The following is a 22611-nucleotide window of genomic DNA, read 5'->3' on the forward strand; positions in this document are numbered from 1 at the left end:
CACCCAGAGCCTGCCTCACCTTGCGGGCTCCCCTTCCACTCTCCTGTGTGGCAAAGTCCTTATAACCCCGACAAGGCTGGGCCCAGGCTTCCTGAGAGGCTCGCCCCCCAACCTGGTTGTGACCACTCAGAACACGGGCTAGAGCATCCCCACTCTGAGTACTTTCTTCGCTATGGACGCTTCCCTGACCTCTTCCCTGGGCATTGTCTATAGTTCAGAACAAATGCAATTTACAAAACAGCAAGTAATAAAAAATCAGGACACAATCAGAAAGGCGAACGGAAAACTCTTAGCCCCACTCTGCAGGGCTGGATTAACTTTTTGTGGGCCCAGTGCCTAACCTATTTGTGGGCCCCCACGGGGCAAGGTGCAGGAGGCGGAATGGTCAGTCTCCAGAGGGAAGGGCAGGCGGGCAGGGCACAATGAGGCACAGTACAACAGGAGCAGCGCTGTTCTGTGCAGCCCAGCAGAGGACACTGTTTACAAACCAACCCAGCTTCTCCCTCTGCCCCCGCTTCCCTTCTCCCCTTCTCTTCCCCATCCCATGCCCCTAGCCCACCACTCCATCTCCCCGTTCCTTCCCCCTACCCCTTTCCCCCCTGACCATGCTTCCCCTTTTGGCAAGAAGAGCCATTCTCCTCCCCAGCTGCTCCTCACTCTTCCTCTGCCTCTTGCACGTCTCCCCTGCTCTCCCCAGGTGTGTCCATCTCTCACTGCATGGCTGAGAGCCCCGGTCCTGGAGCAGGCTGACAGCTGGCAGGGATGCTACAGAAACAGTGGCACGAACTCTGTTCTGAATATCAGCAACTCCTCAGTGTCCAACTCTGCAATTGGCTCTCCGGGTGGAGGGGAGTCGGCTGAGCGCCTGTGTACAGATCTCTCCAGAGCCACTGCAGCTTCAGTCTGCCAGATCCCAAAACTTCAGTTTTGTCAAAATCAAAATGTTTTGCAGCAGTATATAGATTTTAGTGACATTTTTAATCATTTCAGTTCCTGTTGCCAACATGGTACCGCGTCATATTTCATAAAAGGTGACCAGCAAACCAAAATAAACCTCCGGGATCAAAATGAAACAATAGGAGGGGTCTGAACTGAAGCTTTTTTGTTCCCTTTTGAAATGTTTTTTTTTTAAATTTCAAAATTGCCAATATTCAACCAGCTCCAGTTCGGTAGTGTTCCTATTCTAAAGTTATGGGGAGCGAGAGACACACTCGTGGGAAACTGAGGCACTGACAGAGGAGCAGGGAATTCACAGTGGAGGCAGGAACTGACTGCCCCTCACCAGAGCCCCAGTCATGTGTTTTACCCACAAGCCATACAATAGCATTTAACACCCCTGTGGTGGGAAGAACATCTCAACAGCCCAACACTGTGGCATTTAATTTCAAAAGGGGGAACTATGCAAAAATGAGGGGGTTAGTTAAACAGAAGTTAAAAAGTACAGTGACTAAAGTGAAATCCCTGCAAGCTGCATGGGCGCTTTTTAAAGACACCATAATAGAGGCCCAACTTCAATGTATACCCCAAATTAAGAAACACAGTAAAAGAACTAAAAAAGAGCCACTGTGGCTTGACAACCATGTAAAAGAAGCAGTGAGAGATAAAAAGACTTCCTTTAAAAAGTGGAAGTCAAATCCAAGTGAGGCAAATAGAAAGGAGCATAAATGCTGCCAAATTAAGTGCAAGAATGTAATAAGAAAAGCCAAAGAGGAGTTTGAAGAACAGCTAGCCAAAAACTCCAAAGGTAATAACAAAATGTTTTTTAAGTACATCAGAAGCAGGAAGCCTGCTAAACAACCAGTGGGGCCCCTTGATGATCGAGATACAAAAGGAGCGCTTAAAGACAACAAAGTCATTGTGGAGAAAGTAAACGGATTCTTTGCTTCAGTCTTCCCGGCTGAGGAGGTTAGAGGGAGTCCCAAACCTGATCCGGCTTTTGTAAGTGACAAATCTGAGCAATTGTTACAGATTGAAGTGTCACTAGAGGAGGTTTTGGAATTAATTGATAAACTTAACATTAACAAGTCACCGGGACCAGATGGAAGTTGCGGAACTATTAACTAAGGTTTGTAACCTGTCCTTTAAATCGGCTTCTGTACCCAATGACTGGAAGTTAGCTAATGTAACGCCAATATTTAAAAAGGACTCTAGAGGTGATCCCGGCAATTATAGAACGTTAAGTCTAACGTCGGTACTGATGAAATTAGTCAAAACAATAGTTAAGAATAAAATTGTCAGACAAATAGAAAAGCTCTGTGGTAGGAATTATTTGGGGGCAGGTCTCTGGGCTGGTCTAGAGGAGGGCAGATGAGATTATATCTCTGTGATCCCTTCTGGCCTTGGAATCTAGGCATTAGTCTGATTTCTCCGCTTCCTGGGAGGTTGAACACATGGAGTGGGTCTGATCTCCCTGGGGGAAGCAGGAATTACACTGATGCCCAGCGTGGAGGCAGAGCTGGGGCTGTGGACTAAAAGCGATCACGTGGATTCACATCGCAGCTCGCTCTACCTTCCCCGGCACCTGTGGAATGGAAGAGGCGCTGAAATCCAGCGCCTTTCAACACTAAGGGGAGTGGGGGGGACCCCAGCCTCTCCACATACAGATGCTGATCAGAGCGATCACATATGTCAATCAAGTTTCACATCTATGGCGAAGGGGTGATCGCAGTGGTGCAGGGGGACACTGGAAAGGTATTTCTCTGAATCCAATGGATGTGAAATCAGCTGTGCACTAACGCTGATGGCTCCCACCCCCGAAGGGCCCCCGCCAATCCATGCTGATACCTGCAGGAGAGAGCAGGGGGGTGAAGAAGAGCGGGCCGGTACTGCCACTGTGAGAGCCTGGGGGAAGCACAAACAGCACCTGTGGGATGCCAGGGCAGCTCACTGTCTGTCCCTCCCATGTCCCAGGCCTCCTGCCCAGGCCCTGACTGTGCTGCAGGGATTCTGTGGCTCAGACACGTGCTCTGACGGTGGCCACACGCCGTCAGGCTCTAGGTGACAGGACCTTTTTTCCCAGTGTCCCCAGAAAGGTACAAATCCAGAGGACAAATAAAAAGCCTCCGAACTTGGTAATCTCTGTAACTGATTGGGGGGGACTGGGAGTGGTAAACTCATGATCTTTGAGCACTTATGGCTGCTGACCTAGTTCTGTCCCTGCCCTCCCCCAGGGTTCCACGGGGTGCAGGCCATGGACTGGGACACCCCCGGGGGGTGGGGAATTCCAGTATGATGAGGATGACTTCATCAGCTTCCATATCCAGCCTCAGGCCCCTTACCCATGTCTGCATCCTGACTCCCCCTTTCCTGGAGTCATGGCCCTGCTCCCAGCCCCACCTCAAGGGGGTGGGGGGGCACAGACAGGGATAAGGGGGGCACTGCACCCCTACTCTAAAAAGCATTCCACTGGGCCCAGAGCAATTCTAGCCTCTCCCCCTGTGCTTTGCGGGCCTTAACCAGTCATGGCGGCAGCCGGGATGCTGGGCGGGGGAGAGAGCCGGGATCCTGGGCGGGGCCTGTGTTGTGAATTCCTTTAACATTTAACCAATACAATGTTAATAGTTGAAACAGTTACTTCTTTAAAATGTTATTCACATCCCTAGTCTGGACACCTGCCTTGTAGCTTCTGAGCCCTTAGGCAGAAACCTCCACCTACCCCCAAAGCGTCAGTGATATTTGCAGTAAAAGAATTCCCCTCTGTCTGGGTGGGGCAACCACTCCCCTTCTCCTTCCCCGTGGGTTGGGGGAGCTGTCCTTGTATCTCTCCCTCTCCTTCTCCCCGACCCCTACCATCTTTCCCTCCCTCCCCCAGCCAGTCTCCATTGGCTCTCACAGTCTACCCCCAACCTCCCCCGACATTCCTGCTTTCCCTCACAGTGACCCGTCCCCCCCCCCCCCCCACACACACACACAGTTTCCTTCTATTGCAGCCCTGTTCCCATCTGGCCCATAAGTCTTCTCTATTCCCCTGCATTGCCGCATCCCCTCTTTAGCACCCTGCCCTGCCCACTGCATCCCCCTCCTGCCCCCGACCCATCCCTCATCCTCCCTCAATCCCCCCTCTACACCCCCTCCCCCTCTTAACCCTCTTTCAGCTCCCCCAAGGTGTGGCTGTCCCAGCCCCCAGCACATCATGGGTTGGCTTCCTCCCTCCTCTGCACACAGTGGTAGCTGGCGGGTGTCGAATAGGAAACTGTTCCCTGTAGGAATGTGCTACCTGTACCAGTTGCTGATCTGTAAGGGGTTTGTAAGAAACTGCTATTGGGAAAAAACTTCTCTCTGATGGAGCAAATGACTACAGATAGCAGTTTGTCCCCTGCCCTCTTTTCTTGTCCCCTGCACTCATGGCAGGACTAAGTATTATCTAGACCATTCCTGGCAGGTGTTTGTCAGCTGCATGACTCCTGAACCAGGCGAAGGCAGCGGTGGCTCCAGGCACCAGTGCACCAAGCGTGTGCCTGGGGCGGCAAACCGCGGGGGGCAGCCTGCCGGCCCCTGCGAGGATGGCAGTCAGGCTGCCTTCGGCAGCTTGCCTGCGGGAGGTTTGCCAGTCCCACGGATTTGGAGGCAATTCGGCGGCAGGTACACTGAAGCCGCGGGACTTGGGATCTCCCGCAGGCATGCCGCCGAATCCGCGGGACTGGGGACCTCCCCCAGGCAAGCTGCTGAAGGCAGCCTGCCTGCCATGCTTGGGGCGGCAAAAAAGCTAGAGCCACCTCTGGCCCCACCCCCTCCATGGTCCCACCCTACTTCTCCTCTTCCCAACAAGGCCCTGACCCCTGACCAGGCTGGGAACAATGGCCCCTGTGGAGAGCCCCTGATGCTCCACCTGGCCTGGGCTGAGGTCTAGGGGCCTTGAGATCAGCCCCCGGTACATATTCTTGCTCCCCAGAGTGCACCGCCCAGGGCAGATGGAGAACAGGCTCTAGCTTCTGGCCAGAGGGCAGGGCCTTGTGGGAAGAGGAGCAGGTGTGGAGCCATTGAGAGGGGCCAGGACTGGGAAGAGGCTGGTGCCACAGGCAGGGGCTGTGCTACACAGGGGGGAGCTGATCAGCTGCACCGTCACAAAGCACTGCCATTGCCTTCAATGCTCCACGCCTGCCCGAGGCTTGCAGTGTGTGTGTGGGGGGGGCAACATGGCCCCCTTCCCTCAAACTATGCCCAAGTTAAAAAGTAGAGGGGGCTGGACATCCCACTTTTAAAATTGGGGGGAGCCATTGGCCCCTAGTCCCCCATGTTCCAGTGTGGATCTCCTCGCTGTTTGATGTGTGTGTTTTTAGGGCTGTGTGTGTCATGGTCGCTGTCAGTTTGTTGGTAACTTTAGCTGCAATCTCATGAAGATGTTTTCTCTGGAATTGTCTCATAATTTAAAAACTATCTAAGCTGCAAACTCACCCTGTCAGTGTACTCTTAGGGATCCTCCTCTTTTTGTCTCTAGTGCAGACGGCAGAGTGTCTGGAGAGGGAAAGGAGAAAAGAGGTGAGATTTCAGGCTTTTATATTTATAACAGCGTCCCCACTCTGATCTCCTAGAATTGTGTTTTAATTATGATAGAGAAACACACCGAGACACACTCCAGTATTTAATATAAAAAGGTCTGAAACCGTCTCTTTCCTCTCTCATTCAGGCATCTCCCAGCAATGAGTTAGGCAAAAAGATTCTTTTCCCCCAAGAATCAGGCAAGCACAGACAATACTGAAGGGGGTTTATTTATGGTACCGGGAAGACTGACAAGCAGCTTCAAAGATATGGTGCTATAGTGGCCAGTTATATACATTCTCTTATCAATTCATTTGCATTTATCTGTGCATACAGAGACTGACATTGTTACAAGTCAAAAGAGAACCTTGAACAAAGATAAAAATAAGAACAATACGTACATATAGAGGCCATCCTAATTGCATCAAACAGCTATGACTACCTTACTGGGGAAGGAGGCGGGGTGTGGGGGGGTAGAGATTAGTACTTACAGATATCCAGTGGGCTGTGAACGGAGGGTTTATTCTGTTCTAAGAACTAAGTTACTGGGTGGGCATTAACCATATAAGCTTATCAATTGCCAGTGCCGTTTGTGCTACTGAAATATTCCTGCTTGCTTGTCTCGTCCTGATCCTGTTTTCCTCACTGAACTGTCGCTTTCCATGGGCACAAGCTTTGTTCCTTCTTACCGATAAGCTGAACTAAGTTATCATGTATTGACAGAAACTATGTCCTTGCTTCTCAGCAGTTTCTGTCTTTTCTGCTGCCTGAATTTTAACTCCTTCCTGGCAAATGGAACCAAAATCCTTGCAGCCTCACAACCAACCCAGGACAGACAATGTATAAGTGAGATTTATTTTTCCCTCCCATCCAGGGCCGGCTCTAGGCACCAACAAAACAAGCAGGTGCTTTGGGCAGCATATTTGCAAGGGGCGGCATTCGCGCCATCCTTTTTTTTTTTTTAACTCACTTCCTCCCTTCTCACAACCCTGCAGAAGCGGAGCCATTGAGCAGCTGGGGATCCAGCATGGGAGCTGAAAACCTGCAGGCCCCTCGGAGCTGTAGTTCCTTGCCTAGCTCCCTGCCTATAGAGCCAGCCCTAGAGCAGGGAAAGAACTACATTTCCCAGCAAACCCTTGGCAGCTATCAACAGGAAAGGGAAGGAGTATGGTAGCTGAAACCTCATGCTGCAGCTTGTTGTGAAGGGAGAGCTCACTGCTAGAGCGGGGTGGCCTGGGAAGTATGCCCAAGGAGTAGAAGGCTTTGGCCCAGATATCCCCTTCAGAAGATATCCCCAGACTGGATTAGGGATCCTGGTGTGACCTCACCTTGCAGCCCCCAAAGAAGGAATTGGGGGGGACTAAATGGACAGTGCCCCTGTCTATCTGAAGCCTAGTAAGGGAGGTACGTGGATCCCACTAGAATTTAAAATGAAAAGTAAGGGAGGGGAGGCTCTGCTAGAGGACCTGGTCAGCTTTAGATACAGTATCAGGCACTCAGGAGGATTTCCACTTCTGAGCCATGGAAGCAGAAACTGACTTTTCCTTTCCAGATATAGCTAATATTCAGAAAGGGAATCTAGCACCTGCCTTCCAGATTTGAACACCTCAACATTCAGGAGTGCTCAAGCTCAATTTGGGCAGCTGTTACTTCATTTCTCCCAAATCTAATATACTGATCCACTGTAATTTACTGAAGAAAAAGTAGGATAAAATTGAGCAAGAAATGATTCCCAGTGGTTATTAGGACTGGAATTGCTATTTTCAACAGCCATTGCCTTTTTTTTTTAGTTTAATTTGTTTGAAAGGAAGACAGTGATATCGCATTGGCAAATTCCCCATAGAAACAAATAGTGGAACAAAAGAATAATAAAGGCACCTCAACTTTTCCTCATTTATGTAGGACAGTCTTATAATATGCATCCAGATATCCTCCAATCACACAAGCTGAAAATTGTTCCACTTTACTGCAGTTCTGTAACCATATGGGAACCAATCCTGTCTGTGTTCTGTGCACATCCAAAATTCCTGCTGAATGACCCGTCCTGGGAGCTAGTTACCAGTGACCCAGGGCTGAGGTGGCAGGAGGGTGCAAGTTGGGGGAGAGCCCAGGGATGGGGCAGCAGCGGGGTGGGGGGAAAGGGGCAGCCCAGGGATGGGGCAGCAGGTGGGCACGGGGAGGGGAGCCAAAAATTTTTTTTGCTTGGAGCAGGAAAAAACCTAGAGCCAGCCCTGGGCAAAGGGAGGCTAAGCAATGGTGGTTGAAGCATGAAGGGATTTTGTTAGTCTCTAAGGTGCCACAAGTACTCCTGTTCTTCTTTTAGCACATCTGGCATGTAAATATCTTGTACCTCAAACTGAAACAGTGTCATAAAATTGCCTCTTCTCACTTGCAGCATTATCGCCTGCAAATGGAAACAAACTTGTTTGTCTAAGCGATTGGCAGAAAAAGAAGTAGCACTGAGTGGACTTATAGGCTCTAAAGTTTGTAATTGCTTTATTTTGAGTGCACTTCTATAACAAAAATAATCTACATTTCTAAGTTACACTTTCATGATAGGGAGATTGCACTACAGTATTTGTATGAGGTGAATTGAAATATACTATTTTTGCTTTTCATGTTTACAGTACAAATGTTTGTAATAAAAATAATATAAAGTAAGCACTGTACACTTTCTATTTTTTGTTGTGATAGAAATCAATAGAAATTAAAATGTAGGAAAACATCCAAAAACATTTAACAAATTTCAATTGGTATTCTATTAATTTTTCTACTCACAATTATTTTTGAGTTAATCATGATTAATCAACCACACTATTATTTCTTCCATTTTCTTAACAATACAAGTTTACATTTCAAAGTTCTAGTCTCTATTACTTGGAATAGCCCCAAATACCATTTAAACACTTTTCTAACATGTCTCTAAAGGCTGAATCTGGGTCAAATATCCTGCAAGGTTCTTAACTCTTTCAGGACAGGTTGCAGGGCTGAAGAATGAAATCACCCTTTTAATAAATTATACCTACCAATATGGCTCGGTATACTTGCAATGAAATTACTGTAATGAAACCACCTTTTTTAATTAATGAAATTGTCTTTTTATAAATGAAACGGTGTTAACCACCTTTGGACAAATTATGAGTTAGTAGCTTTCTCTGTGTTCAAATTAAATGTGCCATGTTGCCTTCTCCCTCAAACAAGACTCCAGTGAATTCTCCAGTGTTTAATGAGGGGGATCTCAGTGTGCAACTTTTGCCACAGTCCAAGTACTTATGGAGTCTTGCTCTTGGGTGGATTTTCTCATTTAAAACAAGGACTGATCGGTTTATGAAATGTTTCCCACTGTCTAAGCACTTTTGGGGTCTCTCTCCTCTGTGGATTGCTGGCTGTTTAACAATGTTTGACCTCCGTATAAAACTCTTTCCACAGGCTAAGCAGTTATGGGGTCTCTCCCCTGGGTGGATTCACTGATGTAAAACAAGGGCTGGCATCTATTTGAAATGTGTTTCCACAGTCTAAGCACTATGTGTCTTTTGCCTGATGTTTAGAAGGGCTGATCTGTTTCTGAAACCTTTCCCAGAGTCCAAGCACTTATGGTCTTCCTCCTGTATGGATTGCTTGATGTTTAACAAGGGTTGACCTCTGTATAAAACTTCTGCCACAGTTTGAGCACTGATGGGGTCTCTCTCCTGTGTGGATTCTCCAATGTACAGCAAGGCCTGACCTCTGTATGAAACTTTTTCCACAGTCTAAACACTGATGGGGTCTCTTTCCAGTGTGGATTGCTTGATGTTCAACAAGATTTGACCTCCGTATGAAACTTTTCCCACAGTCTAAGCACTTATGAGGTCTCTCTCCAGTGTGGCCTGTCTGATGACTAAGTAGGATTTGACCTCTGTATGAAACTTTTCCCACAGTCTAAGAACTTGTGGGGTCACTCTCCTGTGTGGATTCTCTGATGTGAAACAAGGGCTTACCTCAGTAGGAAACTTTTCCCACAAATTAAGCACTTATGGGATCTTTCTCCCGTGTGGATTGCCTGATGTCTAACAAGGTCTGACTTGCATATGAAACTTTTACCACTGTCTGAGCAATAATGGGGTCTCTCTCCTGTATGGATCCTCTGATGTGTTATAAGATTTGATTTGTTTGTGAAACTTTTAACACAGTACAAACACTTATGGGAACTCTCTCCTATGTGGATTGCCTGATGGTTAGCACGGCCTGAATTCCACATAAAACTTTTCCCACAATCTAAGCACTTATGGGGGTCTCTCTCCTGTGTGGATAGCCTAATATCTGACAACATCTGACTTCCATATAAAACTTTTTCCACAGTCTAAGCATTTATGGAGTCTCTCTCCTATGTGGCTTATCAGTGCTACCTTCCAATTCAAGTAGTTCCTTCCCTCAAGGCATTGATAGGGTTTCTGTCTTGTGTGGCTTCTCCCATGGTTATTAAGATCTGAGCAGTTATTGAAGTTTTCCCCATGGTCCAAGCACTGAAGTGATTTGTCTCCAGTATGAATTGTCTGAGGCATAACAAGCTGTGGTTTCAGAATGAATCCTTTCCCATAACCAAGGCATTCATAGCGGTTGTCTTCCTTGGAGGTTGTCTGCTGGGCTGTGGGATCCCTGTATCCTTCCCCACATATACTAGCTTCATCAATTTGCTCCCTTGAGTGGTTTCCCAGAAGCCTCTCTGACCTGTTCCAATTTCTCCACTCTTCTCCCTGTTCCAAGCACTGGGAAAAATTCCCTTCAGCTCTTCCCACAAAGGTCCCCTCTGGTTCCACTTCCACTAGGGTTACCATCCGTCCGTATTTCCCCGGACATGTCCGGCTTTTGCGTCTCTAAATAGCCGTCTGGGAGGAATTGGTAACAAGGTTAAAATGTCCGGGGAGGTTTTCTCCCTCGCCTCCCTCCCTCCCTTCCATGCAGAGTGTGGCTGCTGATTGGGCGGCTAGGCCGATTGACCCACTCCCATTGGCCTCCAGCAGCCAGAGCCCTCCCTCACTCTGTAGTCCTTTGTAACACAAACCCGCAGTGTGTTTTGCAAACACGTGGAGCCAGAATGGTAAGAGGAGTCGGGGGGGCACTCAGGGAGCAGGGGGGTGTTGGATGGGTCCCCAGCCTCCACCTGCCATCCCCCCTCTGCGCATCCCCCCCTCCGTGGGTCCCCCATCCCTGTCTGCCTCTCCCTTGTCTGCGTGTACTGCCAGAGACAGCAGCAACTGCTGTCTGCTGCCCCCGGGTCCTAGTGCCCCCATCCACTAATGGGAAGACAGGCTGCCCTTACCCTGCCCTTCCACCCTAGCCCTGAGCCTCTCCAACACCCCAACCCCCCCAGCCCCAGCCCTCATCCCCACACACCCTAATCCTCTGCTCCAGCCCTGAGCCCCCTCCTGCATCATGAACCCCTCATCCCCAGACCCACAGCCCTCACCCCTGCATCCCCTCCTATCCCCAAACTCCCTCCCAATCCCCCTCCCCTTCCCACACACCCCCTCCTGCCCTCAAACTTCCTCCCAAAGCCTGCCTTCCTCCCTTTGCACCGCCTCTCACCCCCAAACTCCATCCCAGAGCCTGCACCCCTCACCCCCTCCTGCATACCCACCCCCTGCCCCAGCCCGGAGCCTGCACCCAGCACCCAAACTCTATCCCAGAACCTGCACCCCTCCTGCACCCTAATCCCCAGCCCAGGACCTGCACCCCAGACCTCCTCCCCCCACCCAACCCCCCTCCCAGAGCCTTAGGCAGGTGGGGTGGGGGGTTCTGGGCACCACCAAAATTTCTACAACCCTGCCACCCATGCAAGTGAATAAGAGTCAGGGCAGTCAGGGGACAGGTAGGGTCCTGGGGGGTCAGTTAGGGTAGGGGGTTCTCAGCAGGGGGCAGTCAGGGGACAAGAAGCAGGGGGGGTTGGGGTTCTGAGGGGAGCAGTCAGGGGGTGGGAAGTGGGAGGGAGTGGATGGGGCAGGGTGGGGCTAGGGCGGGGCTCCCCCCCCCCCCAGTGTCCTCTTTTTTGTTTGTGGAAATATGGTAACCCTAACTTCCACTGCTGGGAGAGAAATAATCCAGTCAGGAGTCATTGTGCCTGGGAGAAAGAAAGAAAGAGGAATAGCACAGAGGGAAAACCCAACATACTAAAGGTGCAAAGACAGCGCAATTGGATTCTGCCTCCACATCCCGCCCAAAAATTCACAGAGAAGAAACTTGGGAAGGAAACTCCTGCAGGTAACAGGACAGGTGGAAAGCGATGTCAGTCATATCTGCTGACTACAGCCCTGCCCTGGGTGAGATGAGGAAGAACTGAGGGCACTTACTTATACCACATTTTTGGGATTCTCCATTTTTTCCTTCATTCACCAGATGGTTTGTGTGTCAGTCCTCACCTGTGCAGGCGCATTTCAGGATCTCTGTTTCCTCACAGGCCTAACGATCGGGCACCCACGGCTCTTCCCCTCATTCCAGGCGGGAGATCAGTTCAGGTTTGGGAAGGGGGAATCCTGTGCAGGGAGTGAAATCAGACCACATCAGAGTGTGTGGAGGATTGAGAGAGTGTCTGTCAGAAAGTACATTCCATGGGTTGAACCTGTCTCTGTGCTGTGCTGGGGAATGTGGAATCCAAGAGGATGGGAACATAGTCACTGAGCCCCCTTGGGGGAAGCAGACGTCTGGGGAGGTGGGGGGAATTGTGGTGCCCTCACTAGGAGTTCAGGGCCGGCTTTAGGCCAATTCCACCAATTCCCCCGAATCGGGCCCCGCGCCTAAGAGGGCCCCACGCCCAGTGGCAGGGCCGCCGGGAGGGAGGGGAGAAAGAAGTGGCCAAGAATCCCTTCCCTGGCTAGAGGCTCCTTTTTAATTTTTACTCACCTGGTGGCGCTCCGGGTCTTCGACGGCACTTCGGCAGCGGGTCCTTCACTTGCTCCGGGTCTTCGGCAGCACTTCGGCAGCAGTGCCGCCGAAGACCCGGAGCGAATGAAGGACCCACCGCCGAAGACTAGGAGCGCCGCCCGGTGAGTACAAGCCCCACGTGTTTTTTTATGTGGTTTTTTTTTTTTAGTCATCCCTGCCGGGGCCCCGTCGAAACTGTTCGAATCGGGCCCCGCACTTCCTAAAGCCGGCCCTGTAGGAGTTCCTAGGATCTGTGCTCTCTGGGGGCCCTGCTGACGCATACCCAGCTCTGGAGTTAAACCCCTGGCTATTTCTAAACTGGCGGAGCCCAGAGCCCTCCGCCTGGCTGGAGCTGTTACCAAGGAGGGAGGTGAACAGGGATTGTGTGTGTGAATGAGAAACAACACAGACAGCCTGGAAAGCGAGGGGGGTTGGGTCGGGATGATTTAGTATATCCCTTAGGTTTTGACACCCTGGTCTCACTGGAGAGTGTATGGAGATGCAAGTCTCGCTCACACGGCAGGTGTGCATTACAGAGCCCATTCCCCTCCAATCTAACTGACCAGGGAAGAACCTGACCAGTGTCAGACATGCAGACCCCACGGCTTCTAATAAGCGAGGTGACGGGAATCCCTTACCCAGTGAGGTCACCATCTCGTAGTTCTCCTTCATGATGTCCCTGTATAGGGTTCCCTGAGCGGGGTAAAATACACAGCCACCTCCTTGAAGGTCACTGGCACCTGAAACAACAAAGAGTCCTGCACTGAGCACCTGCTGCCCCAGCCACAATCCCACTAGTCCAGGGATGGGGAAACTTTTTGGCCTGAGGTCCACATTGGGATTTGGAAACAATATGGAGGGATGGGTAGGGAAGGCTGTGACTCCCCCAAATAGCCTGGCCCTGCCCCTATCCACCCCCTCCCACTTCCCATCCCCTGACTGCCCACCTCAAAATCTCCAACCAATCCAACCCCGCTGGCTTTCTCTCCCATGACCTCCCCATCCCAGGACCCCCCACCCCTAACTGCCTCCCAGGACCCCACACCCTATCCAATTCCCCCTGTCCCCTGACGGCCCTGACCCCTATTGACACCCCCCCTTTCAGGCCCCCCGAGACTCCCACACCTATCGAACCACCCCTGCTCCCCATCCCCTGACTGTCCCCTGGAAACCCTGCCCCTTATCCAACCCCCACCCCTGACCGCTTACCATGCTGCTCAGAGCACCAGGACTAGTAGCTGTGCAATCCGGCTGGAGCCAGCCACACCACCACGCAGTCTAGAGCACTGGCGGCATGGCAAGTTGAGGCTGTGGAGAAGGGGGGACAGCAGGGGAGGGGCCAGGGGTTAGCCTCCCTGGCCAGGAGCTCAAGGGCCGGGCAGGACGGTCCCGTAGGCCAGATGTGGCCCACGGGCCATAGTTTGCCCACCTCTGCACTAGTCACAGGGAAAAAATAAACAAAACAGAGAAGCTCTGGGAGGGCCAGAAAAGCAGAAATCCCCCCACACCCCGCTCAGAGCACCAGGAGGCTTCAGGGGGTGGGGAGAAGGTGAGAGCTCCTTTTCCTTCACAGCAGGTGGAGCAGGGCAGGGTCTTCTCATTTCCCACATGCCTGCCAGCCATAGGCTGATATGGGAAGCAGAGCTCTGAGCCAGGGACAGGGACAGGAATCCCAACAGCTTCCCTTTGTATTTCACAGCAGCTAGTGGGGTGTTTCCTGGGTCAGAAATGGAGGAATGTCCCTCCCCCTCCGCCCCTAGCCAATGGGCCTGTTCACAAAATCAGGCCCAGGTTGATCATGTTCCAGCAGGTTTATGACACCCTGTCCCCAAACTGCCTCACACTGTGTGTTTCCTGCCCCTCCCCCTCTACAGCAAATCCTCCTCTCTCCCCCCGCCCGCGCAGCTCCCTTCAAGTCCCCTACCTGAGCTGTCTCAATCACAGCCATTTCCCTGCTCTGTCCCCTGGAAGACCGGACGATCTGGAACAAAATGTGGATGTGATTCTTTAGCTTGTCAGGGCAAGAGGGAAGTTACAGAAGGGGCTTGTGTCCATGTCTCCCGTCTCTCCCTGCAGACAGATGCTCTGGACTCTGCCACACTGGGAAAACCCTCAGTCACTTTATCACAATACAGACCTGGCCCCTCCCCCCAGCACTGAACACTCTGCAACACCAGTAGGTCCCTAAAAGGTGTCCTTTGTGCAGAGTCATTTCCCTGCCCGGCTCCAGCCCTTTCCCCAGGTCTCTCCATCACCTGGGAGCTCAGGCTCAGTGGCTGGTATAGTTAGAGTGGTTCCAGCCACTGGAGAAAATGCCCCTGGGCTGGTCTCAGAGGGGTGTGATAAAGCTGGAATGGTCTTAATGTTTTCTCTGAATAGCATGTGTGTGCCTCAGTTTCCCCATGTGTTACTCAAGTATCGAGCTGGTGGGATACGGGTGTGTGATCATTGCAGAGACCTCTAGAGGGCAGGTGTGACCGTAGAGTGGCTGCCTGGGCATAGAGAATGGCCAGAATTCTGTATCCTGGCAAGCAATGGCCTGCTCCCGTCCTCTGCAAGGAACCAGCCGAAGGTGCTGGAGCACAGAGCGAGAGGGGGAGGCCAGGTGACCTGTTTTCCTGGGAAAGAGAGAAAGCATGGAGGAGGGGCAGCTGGATGTCACTGAAGATGGGGGACTGGAAGCGGGTCAGTCTCTTGGTTTGGGACTCAGCGGGGAAAGCCCAGGGCCTGATCCAGTCTCTGGATTCTCCCCAAGATGGACTTTGATATCTGTGTTAACAAGATCTGTTCTATGCTGTGTTCCGAGCCTGCCTCTCCCAGCCCTAGGTTCACCCCCCGCCAGCTGTACCCCGTTCTTATCCCTGGCTCCTAGTCCCAGGCAGAGGCGCTGAAACAATCTGTACAGTGTGTGTGGGGGGGGGGCACTGAGAGCCATTGAGAAACCCCTTTAAGCCAGGGGGTGTGGCAGGGCCCCACCAGTGTAGATCCAGCACATCAGCCACCACCATCCCCCACCATGATTGTGCCCCTGAGCCCCTATCCTTTCCCACCTCCCAGCTGGGGCCCCCCACCCTGCATTCGGTTTGGCCCCTGCCCACCAGAGGGCTGGGGAGGGAGGAAAGCTATTGGACACCAGAGGTTGTACCAAGTGGACTCCTCAAAAGTGGGTGTGCTTGTCCTGGCTTGTTGCTCCAAAGCTCTGTAATAAAGTTATTTTACTGGAAGGGTGTATGTGGCATACATTGAATAATAAGATAAAGTACTGTATAATGGCAATGTGTATGTGTTCATTGTTGGGAAAAGGTGTATGAGTGAAGAGTGGAAGTTTCCTTTGTAGGTTAAAAGAAGCCAAGAAGGGGAGAAGGAAAAAGAACAGAACAAGTTAATTAAAAAAACTATAGCTAGCAAGCTCAGTCCAAAGATAAGACACTGGCTCCGTTCAAGGACACTGCTCACAGCTAAGACTTGGCTGACAACCAAGAAGGGGGGGCTTGAATGTGCCCAAGCAGCTGTAAAATCTGCAAAACACTGCCAGGCATTAATGAAATGTGTTAGTTTATTTTCTCACAGGTAAAAGAAGCGCTATCCAAAGACCCTAGCAGCCCTGCCACTCCTTGGAACCAGGAGAATGGATCTATGTAAAGGTCCACCAATGAAAGACTGCTTTGGCTCCACGCTGGAAAGGCCCTTACCAAGTCCTGCTGACTACCAACACCGCTGTGAAGTGCCAAGGACTGATTGCCTGGACCCATGCGTCTCACTGCGTCTCCTTTTGATATTTCTTTTCTTCCTTCTGAACAGCAGGAGAAAAGGACAAGGTGATGTGCTGGTAACCTCTCCCTTGTCCAGTGACAGAGCTAACCTGCATTCAGTATTTGATACAGAAATCAAAGCACTACAGGGCGCTGTGCTGGTAACCTCTCTCCTGTATGATGCTGAGCCACGATTCCTTCAGGAAAGAAGAAGGAACACTTGCTCCGCTGAAATTGCCAAAGTCCAGGAATTCCTGACTACAAAAGACATTAAGAACTGACCCTGGTGAAGAAACAAAAAATTATACACTGGCAGGAAGAAACTTGTGGGACCCATGCTTGGGAATGTGGTATTGATTGGATTTGGGGGTTTATTCCACAGGCTGCGCCCTGTGTTTTTGGATAAGTCCTCCAGCATGTATTGCCCTGCCTAACTGGATTTTAAATGACAAATAGCAAAAGCACCTTGTTGCCACTGCCCCCGCCATCTCCTCCATTACACTATTACCCCTGTAATACATCCAAATACAGACAATGCCATATTTCTGATAAAACCCAATGGCCAAGGCCTTCACACTTTAGTGATTTATTTAAATATTGTCTGAAAAAGTTTATTTTTAAGGCTCAGGGTATCCCATATAAGTGAACAATTGAGTGGTAAAAGACTGGCCAAAGGAGATAAAAGTATATGACATCACTACAAATGAGCTTCAAGAATTTGAAATTAAGGTTTTATAATGGGGTTGATATAATGGCCATTCCAGGGGTCTGTAGTATATCGGGGGAAGAGGTCCTTGTTGTTTTGGTTACCCAATTAGTAAATAATCAGACTCATACTCAGAGAATGTGTTCTGCCATTGGAAATTTTACCTGTACTGAAATGATCTCAGTAAGTAACTAATAATAATTTAATGTTAATGCCTCTTGAAAGTACCTGAGAATATTTAAACAATAGATGTGGTATAATGCTATCCCTGAGAGAGATGTACTACAATATGGAATAACAATAATTAATGCCACATTAGGGATTGTGAGATTCACCCTGCCCTATCCAGTTTTCAAATCACTTCCATGTATCCAAATTGCTCCAGGGGAGCTGCTATTTGGCGAGCACAGCAAAGGGCACAGATGTTAGTCTCCTCCAGGAAGAAAAGAGGTTTAGCTGGACACTTATGGGATGGTGCAAATAGTGCAGCAACAATTTGGAATATTCTTAAGGGCCAACAACATGATGAGAAATTAGGGCAACTAGAAAAGGCCACTGGTCTTATTACTGGAGCACAGTTGACCCAGGTGCAAGCTGGAGTTGGTGAATTACATGTTATTTCTGCCCTTAGTTCAATGACCCAGGAGCTGTTGACAGAGATGGTATTAAAAATTACTGAGGCAGAAAAGGAATTGCAGTGGGATCTAGCATGTTCAGAGATTCAGGATTTTCTGAATGAACAGCTGATGGCCATTCGGAGTGACCTTGAGCATCAGGCATGGCCCACTGCCCTTATCAGTGCTTCAGGAGTACCATCTGATCTGTGGCCATGGAGACATACTTGGAGATTTTCAGGATGGATGTGCAAGTACTGGCAGTGCTCCTTCCAAGCATATGGGCCGGTTGGTGTGGGCTTCCACATACTGAATCCTGCTGTGTCCATGGGGAGGATGCATGTGGGACTGGATTATTCACCGTGACATCTGGGAGATTAGACCACCTGGTAATGCCTAGCCAATTTCTTGTTCGTGCTCCTGGAATAACACCTGATATTTGGATTGGAATAGGGAATCAGTGGACATTTTGGCCCTTGGAACTCCTGCAGCTTCAGTATGTAAGGAAATTGAAGCAAGGGGAAGCTGTCACAATCAGGGCCGGCTCCAGGCACCATCTTGGCAAGCATGTGCTTGGGGCGGCCATTCAGGAGAAGGGCGGCAGGTCCAGCTATTCTGCGGCAATTCGGCGGACGGTCCCTCACTCCCGCTCACGGCTTTTTTTTTTTTTTTTTTTTGGCTGCTTGGGGCAGCCAAAACCCTGGAGCGGGCCCTGGTCACAATGTTTAACAAAGTTTGTTGAGCAGATATGGGACAAGGAACTACCCTGACAGGACAGTTGCTATTCCAAGCTAATGATAGCTGCGTATACATTAAGGCCACCTCTTTGCTAGACTTACATTTTAATCTCACCACGGCCGCAGTAAATCACATTATTTATTGTCCAGCAGACAAAGCCCTACAATTAGATCTTAGGTATCAGATTTCTTTTAATTGGACCACTTTGATATCCGACCGGTTTCAAAATTTACGCTTACTCCTACCAGAGGTTCAGAAAATTTCTGAGTCAGATCCATGTGCTTCAGAATATATATAAAATTTAAAAACATGATTTCATACAGCCTATAGAGTGTCTATTTTGTGTACTAATTATGATGTGATGTGCTATGTAACTAAGGCAGTGAAACAACCCCATCATATTATTACAATGGGGGCATTACTGCTTGCATTGCTTTTGTTTAGTGTAGGAATATGTTGTTGTAAGGCAGTGGTTCCCAAACTTTAACAACCTGTGAACCCCTTTCACTAAAATGTCAAGTCTTGGGAACCCCCTCTTAAAAATAATATTTCCAGGGATTTTCTCCTTTACCTGAGTATAAATTATAAAAGCAGTGATCTTGGAAATATAAAATTTGTTTTTATGACATGCTTATTGAATGATTTGAGGACAATTTCCTGAAGGGACCCTTACCCTTAAAGAGCTTTTCTAGCTCCGACATTTACATTTCTACACAGGGTGGTTTGGCCCACAGAAATAAAAATCGGCACATCTTCCATGTGTTTTTGGACCAATGGAAAAAACCAGGTACAATTCAAGTGACTTTTAAAATTGCCTATGAAACCGAGTTAACAAAATAAATGAGCTTATGAATGACCAGAAAATATAAGTCTCAAGTGAAAAAAACTGTAACTGGGCTTCTTTGCAAAGAAATTGTAAGTGTTCTTACAGGAAAAGCCACAAACTGTCTGGAAAGGAAGAGTAGACTGAATTACTTGCCTCAGTGAAATTAAATATCCAGAGAATTGCTGGGCCTGTGATGATGATGACTGGGGCTTGCTCACCAGTGGCTCCCCCTCCCCGTGCTGTGGAGGCATGGCCAGCCAGGTCTGCATCTGCAAACAGGCCCCCTGCCTGAAGGGCACCTCCCATTAGCTGTGCTGGCCAATAGACTGGGAGCCTCCCGACCAATGGGCTGGGGGGCGGGAGCAAAGGGGGAGATTGTAGGGAACTCTGGAGTAGGGGAGGCAGTGGGGGAGGGAATTGTCTGGCACAAAGGGGGGACTCTCTGGAGGGGATGACAGGGGCACAGGGGCCATTGGGGGGTCTCTCAGGGGGGCAGAGGATTGTGTGGGTCTCTGTGGGATGGGGGAGTGATGGACAGAGCCAGCCACAGCCCGGGTCTGCTCTGCGGAGGGTGGGGGGTTGCTATAGCCCCCTCAGGAAGCCCCCTCTGTCCTGTGTATTTGATGCCACCCTGGGGTGCCCATCGCTGCTCCCTTCCCCCTCCCCCGGCTCCATCTGTGTGTCCCACAACTCACCAGCTGTGTCTGTCTCTGTCTGACAGTGACAGGCTCCTTCTGCTCTCTCTCTGCCTGGGGCTGAGAGCTGCTGCCTGGGACTCCCTCCCCCTCCCTGCTGGGGAGGCGTGGCCAGGCAGCTCTGGCACCACCCACTGCAGATCCCATTGGCCGGGGTTCCTGGCCAATGGGCTGGGAGCCAGGTCAGAGCTGGGGCCTCTCAGCAGCTCACAGTGATGGGGGGGGAGCTGCCCCCGAGATGAGCGCGCCCCACATTGCCGACCCATGGCACGGGGATCCCCAAAGCACGGGGCCTGGGGCCCAAACATTGGTGGAGCTGGGTCCACCTTCAGGAATATTGGTGGAGCATGGGCACCACGGGCCCATATAACTCGCCACCTATGGGTGCTGGGGCATATTCCTGTGAAAGTGAAACTAAGCCAGTTCCAGTGCCCAGAGGGAGCCATGGCTGCAGAGCTCTATGCTTTTCATGGAGATGGATTACCAGGAGTGCTCCAGCCACGGAGTCCGGGCGCTCTACGTGCCTTGCCAGTGTGGACACCTCAGGAGTTAAGATGCCCAGGGCTGATTTAATGCGCTCTAACTTGCAAGTGTAGACAGGGCCTAAGTTACCCTGAGTAGACCCAGGTTCAGTTCCCTGCTCTGTGTGAACTCAGGCAAGTCACTTTTTCTGTCTGGTCCTGACTTTCCCTTTTGTAAAATGGGGGTAAGAGCCCTTCCCCATCTGCAGCAGGGCGAGGCTCAGCACATTGAAGTTTGTGCGGTGCTCAGGTAGTGCCGTGATGGGGGCCAGAGAGGGGCCTGCAATAGCTACAGAAGTGCAGCTGTTTCCTGTTTACGTCAAATCACAAAACATCACATTGGGGTTGTTGCAAACTTTCCTGATTTCACACTGACTCCTTCACTAGCTGGTGTTTCTCTTAATGCCCCAGCTCCAGCAATCCTGTGATTATGTGACCATCTCAGCTCTCACTTCAACGAAGGTCAGTTTCTCACTCTCATGGCTGAATAGAAAAAATTGACAATGTAACCAAAGCGAACCCTGAAAGCTCGGAAACAAAGAAACATACGATCCAGAATGTAATTTTTTAGAAGAAAAAAACCTCATTTCCTTCAACCAATCTCATGATCTTTGATTACGTGCTGCTGGCAATACTGCCTTGGCAGCGGTCAGTTTCTGTTGTCAGTCCTCTTGTCTCCAGCAAAGGCTCTAAGGACCTACATAAAAAAATGAAAGTTCTAATTTATCTCTTTAGTTCACCGCCAATCCTGGGGGGGCTGTGCTCATTTGCTGCTTGGACCCACAGTCCAGCTCCATGCGCATTCCCACACCTTGGCCTCTCTATTTCCTTTTCCATTAACTCTGCTGTTTTAGATAAATGATCACACTAAATTAGGGGCTTTCCATGGGTAGCAGATAGAGATTTAAGGCCTGAGTTCTCAGTGGCACAGGATTGCTAACCCCAAACTTTTGAAAATTATGAGTCAGGACCCTGAAAATGCTGTGATTGCCTTTTATGAAACATACGCATAATAATAAATGTTGAATTCTTTCTACAGGAACTCTTCACTTAACGTTGTAGTTATGTTCCTGTAAAATGCAACTTTAAGTGAAACGATGTTAAGTGAATCCAATTTCCCCATAAGAATTAATGTTAATGAAGGCGTTAGGTTCAGGGAATATTTTTTCACTAGACAAAACACTAATATATATATATATATATATATATATATATATACACACACACACACACACACACACACACATTCACAGTAAAAGTTTTAAACAAACAATTTAATACTGGTACACAGTGATGATTATTGTGAAGCTTGGTTGAGGTGGAGGAGTCAGAGGGTGGGATATTTCCCAGGGAATGCCTTACTGCTAAATGATGAACGAGCAATTGGCTGAGCCCTCAAGGGTTAACTCTCACACTCTACAAGGCAGCAGAAATGAAGGGAGGGGAGACAGCATGGCAGAGACAGAGACACACACTATGTGTGTATGTGTGTGTGAGAGAGAGAGAGGCGCATTTCCCCTTTAAATAAGCTGACCCACTCTTAAGTACGCTGCCTTGTTAAGTTAATCAGCAAGCTGCTGCCAGGAAGTTCCCTCCATCATGAGCGCTGTCGTGTGTCCCCCTTGATCTATGGAAGATGGGGTAAGCGGGGTGCAGGAGCAAGGGGGAGGGGGGATGCCCTGACATTAGCCCCCCCCCTCTTTCTTCCCTCCCCCCAACACAGCAAGCAGGAGTCTCAGGGAGCAGCTCCAAGGCAGCGGGCAGGAGCAGCACATGGCAGTGGGGGGAGGGACAGCTGAACTCCGGGCAACTGGGAACTTAGGGGAGCAGGGAGCTGATGGGGCGCTGCCGGCCCACCCTGGTTCCAAGGGCCCACCAGCTAGCTGTAACGGGCTGCTCTTCCTGCAAGCAGTGGACAAAGCAGGCGGCTGCTTAAGGACGCTAGAAGGGAGCATTGCACAACTTGAAATGAGCGTGTTTCCTAATTGATCAGCAACGTAACAATGAAACATTAACCGGGACGACTTTAAGTGAGGAAATACTGTATTTGCCTTCTGGCTTCTCAGATCTTTAAAATGCGATCTGAGCGCAGCCTAAAGTTTTTCTCTGCAACCAAGAAAGCCAGAAACTTCCTTTGTTTAGGAAAGGAAAGCCAAGAGTCTCACCTCATAATATGCTTCCAGGAGCTGGGGCTTTAACAAACACAGCAAATACAATGAGACTCATTATAAAATCATGAGTGTTGGAAACACCGCATCTCTACACTGAGCCAGAGCTGCCTTACTGTACATGAGAATCAGGCCTTTGAAACATTGATATCAGCTTAACCTAGGTTTTGTCCTGTGAGTTTCATATCACTGGACTTGGAAGAATTAGACTTTTAT

General features: G+C 49.9%; 1 long non-coding RNA gene across 1 annotated transcript; it reads right to left on the minus strand.

Moving 5' to 3' along the window:
* Positions 1–986: 986 nt before the first annotated feature.
* On the minus strand, positions 987–6585 carry LOC135978362 (uncharacterized). Its single transcript, XR_010595768.1, has 3 exons — positions 6449–6585; positions 5395–5454; positions 987–2784 (listed from the first exon to the last, which is right to left on the minus strand). It is a non-coding gene; the product is annotated as an uncharacterized LOC135978362 (long non-coding RNA).
* Between the last annotated feature and the right edge of the window lie 16026 nt (positions 6586–22611).

The sequence above is a fragment of the Chrysemys picta genome, unplaced genomic scaffold (genome assembly GCF_011386835.1).
Source record: "Chrysemys picta bellii isolate R12L10 unplaced genomic scaffold, ASM1138683v2 scaf226, whole genome shotgun sequence".
NCBI lineage: Eukaryota > Metazoa > Chordata > Testudines > Emydidae > Chrysemys > Chrysemys picta.